Raw genomic sequence first — 5,476 nt, forward strand, 5'->3', positions numbered from 1 at the left:
TTGGCTATTGTGGACATTGCTGCTATAAACATCGGGGTGCACGTACCCCTTTGGATCCCTACTTTTGTATCTTTGGGGTAAATACCCAGTAGTGCAATTGCTGGATCATATGGTAGCTCTATTTTCAACTTTTTGAGAAAGTTCCTAAAACTTTGACCTCTGGCTAAGACAGCACATTGTTGGTTTAGCTAGAAGGAGTCTATTGAACATATTTATTAGGGGGTGGTTATTTTTGGTATGTGGTAATGCTGAGTTTGTCACTGGGTGTTAAGATGTATTTATTTACATTTCTCCACTTTCTTTTGGAAATTCAGTGGGAAAGGGCAGGAGAAGAGGGTATGAGGAGAGCAATTGTTCCAGGTAGGCACAATCAGGGTATAGAGAGAGGCGTTGGTAGCATGAGTTTAGGTTACTTATTGGGATGAACAGGATCTATGGTATCTCTGGGGGTGATGTTCTAAATGGAGTATTACCTACTTATTCAGTTCATTAATGCTTTATGAAATATATTTTTTAATGTGTGGGGAGTTTGAAATGCAAGTAACTGTGACCACTATGCAGAGAAGATGGCATTACCAGTGAAAACTGACTTTGGGAACTTTTTAGAATATTAAAGTGGAATCGGGAGAGCCCAGAGGTCCTTTGAATCATCTTCAAAGAGAACTGAAATTTCTCCTTGTGAGTATCCTTCTGGAATTTGTGACTTGTATTAAATTTTATGTTTTCATAAAAATGTTTGTTAATATCATTGTTACTTTGTTTTGTGTTCAAGATTTATTCCAAATGTTATGAATTCAGTAGATACTCTCGGCAATTTGGACAGTATGATTTTACTGCATGGTAGTTGTCCTTATAATCACAGGGAGCATTAGTTAGTTAAGAGCTACACTTCTTCCCCCTTTACTGGAGTATTCGGTTTCTATTCATACAATGGATTCCCCTCTTTTTAGGTGGGTCAGCTGCCAATTTATTCCAAATGCATGTATAATCTGCTTATTGATAACTGGGATTTTGATTCATGCTAAGGATTAGTGAGCACGTGTTTCAAGAATTTTATGTCTCAGTGAGTTTTACTCTATTCTACAAACTGAATCTCAAGGGGGTGCCTCATTTTAATGCAGTAGAAATTTGAAATGTCCTAGCCTGGCATAGAGAACCATTTCTATCCAGTCACTGCCCTACTTACTTTTTTTTTTTAACAGCTTTATTGAGATATAAATTACATCCCATAAAATTCACTTGTTTCAAGTGCACATTTCAGTGGTTTTTAGGATACTTACAGAGTTGTACAACTGTGGCCATATATAATTTTGGAGCATTTTCAACAAAAGAAACCCGTACCTATTAGCAGTCACCTCCCAGCCCCACCAGCCCCGCGGCCACTAACCTTTGTTAATACTTTGTTGTACTTTGTTCCTTTTTATCGGTGAATAGCATTCCATTGTATAGCTATACCACGTTTCGTTCATTCACTCACCAGCTGATGGACGATTCTGTTGTTTCTACTTTTTGACTATTATGAATAATGCTGCCATGAGCAGTCTTGTACAAGTTTTATGGGACATATGTTTTCACATCTTTTGGGTGGAATTGCTGGTCAGTGTGATAACTGTGTTTAAGCTTTTGAGGAGCTGCCAAACTATAACTGTTTTCCAAAGTGGCTGTACGATTTTACATTCCTACCAACAGTGTGTGTTCCAGTTTCTCCATATCCTTGCCAACACTTGGTATTGCCTTTTTATTATGATTATTATTAATTATTTTCACCATCCTCGTGGGGATGAAGTGGTATCTCATGGTTCTGAGTTGCATTTCCCTGATGGCTTACTGACTTTGAGCATCTTTTCATGTTTTTAGCTCCTACTTACTTCTTTAGCTTAATCTCACACCCTACTTCTACTCCCACTGAACCCCTAACCCTGGCCTGCTTATTGTACCTTGGTCCTGTCACGCTGTCACTTTGTGGTGAGTGCGTCTTGCTCTCCCTAGCATGCCCTTTCCCTCCACCCCCCACCCCCCCGGTGCTGGATGAGCTCTCTGTGACATCTTCACCTAGGATGATTGCACTGATCCCCCAGAATGGCTAATGCTACCTGTGCTTTGTGCTGCGAGAGCGCTCTACTCACACTTCCCGTCAGAGTGTTTATCAAACACAGTGATCTGTTTGCTTCTCTGTCTCCCCTCCTAGACTTGAGTGACAGGTACTCTGCCTGCAGCATCTAGCACAGTACCAAGCATTTCTAATATTTCACCTCCGATTATTATTTCCCTGTTTGTATACAACCTGGTATTTTTTTCTCAACTTTCTCTCTGGAAAGCTCCTCTTTCAGGACCCTTCCTGTGGGCTTCCATCACACTTCTCTCCTCATGTCTCTGCCCTTCTCTCTCCACACCCTGGCAGAGAGCTTGTCACTCAGTGATTTGGCTAATGCCTTTCTGAGGGAACTCCAGACTCTCTTCTTCAAGCTGATACCATTCCTCTTCCTTCCCACTTCCACCAAATTATTTCCCAGTTGAGTAGAGGGCTGTTGCCTCAAACAGTATTTCTGAAATGAAACTTGAGATCTTCTCCGGACAAGATCCTCTCAGAGAAACCACCCCTCCGCCCCATTTCTGTCTGTGGTTCCACTGTTCCTTCAATTTCCCAGGCTAGAAACCTTCTATTTTAGTTTAGTAAGAACTATTGCTACCACCACACTAACACGGAAGGATGTTTTCTCCTTCCGGGCCCTGGTTCTTGGTCACGCTGCTTCGAAGAATGAAAAGGTAGACAGACAGAGTGGTGGGCAGCAAAGCAAGGTTTATTGAGTGATAGTACAAAGCTCCCAAAGAGGGAGGGGACCCGAGAAGGTGGCCGCCAGAGTTTCTCAATCTAGGGATTTTTATGGGCTTGTTAGCCGGCTGTTTTAATCTGACTAACCCTCCCTGCACCTGTCATCCAATCAGATTTTTGTCCCCTATCTATCACATGGGAAAGAGTGGAGGGCTCCTTCCAAGGTGGTGTAAAATCCTTTTAAGGGTGGTTTCCTCTTACGGCAGGGCCCCTTGTTCCTGCCTGTCTGCCTTCCAACTATCCTTCATCATAACCACCACAACTGGAAGCTGCCATTGTGTGCCAAGCAGGTGGTGCTGGATGGATCAGTTATTTTGCTGGAGACATCAGCAGTTGCTAAGTGGAAGACCTGATTCAAATACATGTCTGTCATTCAAACGCATGCCTGTCCATCTGACTTGAAAGTCCATGTTTTGTGATAACCTCCCTTATAAATTCACAGAATCTTAGATGGCCATAATCTCTTCCAAGCTCAGTCCCCTGTACTTTTGTAAATAGCTAGGATTTTTTCTTTTATTTTTTCCACATCTCCCTTCCTCTCTCCTTCCCTTTCTAATAAACTGTTCTTTTTTTCCTTTAAGCTTTTTCTCACTGCCCATCTTAGTTAAAGCTCTTATCACCTGCCTCCTGGACCACTCTGATGGTCATTTATTGTTTCTCAACAGGGACACTATGGGCGTTTTAGGCAGAACCATTTTTTGTGCTTTGGGACCATTGTACACATTGCAAGATGCTTAGCATCCTTGGCCCCTACCAAACTAAATATTCAAAGTGCCCTTGTACCCCCAGTCATTGTGACACCAAAACTATCTGCACATTTTTCCAAAGACCCCCCCCCCGGGGGTGGAAAATGATATCACCTCTATTGAGAAACATTGTACTTTCTCTTCCTTAGAATCCATCCTGGGTATTTCTAACACGAATTCTTAACAACTTGATCATGTCATGTTCCTGCCAAAAAATCAACAATGGCTGTTGTCTTTCATATGAAGTAAAAAAATCTTTTCAGGCTTTAAGATATGTCTAGCCCCTGTTCCTTCTAATCTCATTTCCCACTGTTCCATAGGTGTTTTCTCCACCACGGCTGGACCTCGCCCCACCCTCTTCATGTTATTCCTTGCTCCGTCCCTGCTGTGCAGCTCCTGGTCCCCACATTTGCGTGCAGCTGATGTTTCACACTGTGCCCTTGGCTATTCTGGTCTCCCTTTCCTTTGGTGTAGATACTGTATGTGTTGGCATATACATTTATATTATTTTTATATAAACTTCCATTCAGTTTCACGTTTTTTGTTGCCTGATTATTGCACCTGGATTATCAGTCCTTTTTAACCAAAATTCCAAGTGTCTTCAGGGCAGGTTCATTAGTCTGGAATCCTCGGTAGCACTGACGCACATGGCATCACCCTTAGAACGCCATCTTTGGTACCAGACTGCTGGGTGTGTGTCTTGGCACTGTCATAATGTGTGATCCTGAGCAAGTTACTTTACCTCTCTTGGCCTCAGTGAAATGGGGGATGATGGTAATATCTGCCTGATGGGGTTTTTGTGAGGATTAAATACCATTCTACATATAAAACACTTAGAACTGTTCCTGACATGGTTAAATGTTCAAGAAATGTTATAATGACTGGTATTATTATTAAATATATTCCTACTGATTAAACTATCTTTTTTTTGCTAAAAAATTTTTGGATTTCTTTTTTTTTTTAATCTCCCTTAGGTTTTGGCTGATGGTTTGCGGACTGGTGTAACGGAATGGCCTGAGCCTCTGGAAGTAAAATCTGCTGTTGAACTTGTGCAGGAATTTCTGAATGGTCTTTATTTTCCTAACTCATGCTCTGTATATTGTTGATTTTTCTTAGTTGAGAATTTATACTTTCTAAATTTAAAAATAAGTTGTCTTTCTAGGCTTGGTATTCTTTTTGGTTGGGAAATTTATAAAGCTGTGAGGTCTCTCATGGTCAGAGGGACAGATTTGTTCTGAATTACTAACAGTAGAGGTCTAAGTAATTTTAAGAGTAGTATTGAATTTAAATTTTATATACCACAGCTGTATTTGAGATTGTAGGAAAAGAGGGATGGAACAGAAACCTTTGAGCACCTACCATGTGCCCAACGTTGTGTGTCAGGGGCTTTCACTGTATCTCAATTCATCCCCGCACTCCCACCTGGTGGGTGTACATCATAACCTCCAGTAGAGTCAAGTAATTTGCTAAAATCCCTGGTTATACTTCTACTGTCCTCATTTACCATTTGAAAATAGGATTAGGATGGAAATAATTTAGAAAGCAGAAAAATAAAATCTAGAGTTAACAAGCTTTTCTACTTTCTAGACTTAAATAAGCTGGATGGATTTGGTGATTCTACAAAAAAAGACACAGAGGTAAGCAATTCTTGTCAGTTAGAAATGTGCACTGAAATAGCTTTTAAAATTTGGTTGAACTGCTATCCTTCATGTCCTACTATTTCAAGTGGATCTGGTATAGCTAAGGCAGCATTTTTTTTTTTTAATTTTATTATGTTAGTCACCATACATTATATCATTAGTTTTTGATGTAGTGATCCACGATCCATTGTTTTCGTATAACACCCAGTGCTCCATGCAGTACGTGCCCTCCTTAATACCCATCACTGGGCTAACCA

At 40.8% G+C, this 5,476-nt stretch overlaps 1 long non-coding RNA gene across 1 annotated transcript; it reads left to right on the forward strand.

Annotated features, from left to right (window-relative positions):
• Nucleotides 1-319: 319 nt before the first annotated feature.
• LOC145718314 (uncharacterized) lies at nucleotides 320-5,460 on the forward strand. Its single transcript, XR_014141719.1, has 3 exons — nucleotides 320-678; nucleotides 4,554-4,647; nucleotides 5,167-5,460. It is a non-coding gene; the product is annotated as an uncharacterized LOC145718314 (long non-coding RNA).
• Nucleotides 5,461-5,476: the final 16 nt, after the last annotated feature.

This window comes from Leptonychotes weddellii, unplaced genomic scaffold (genome assembly GCF_054177405.1).
Source record: "Leptonychotes weddellii isolate Sample4059 unplaced genomic scaffold, ASM5417740v2 HiC_scaffold_13852, whole genome shotgun sequence".
In the NCBI taxonomy this organism is placed as follows: Eukaryota; Metazoa; Chordata; class Mammalia; order Carnivora; family Phocidae; genus Leptonychotes; species Leptonychotes weddellii.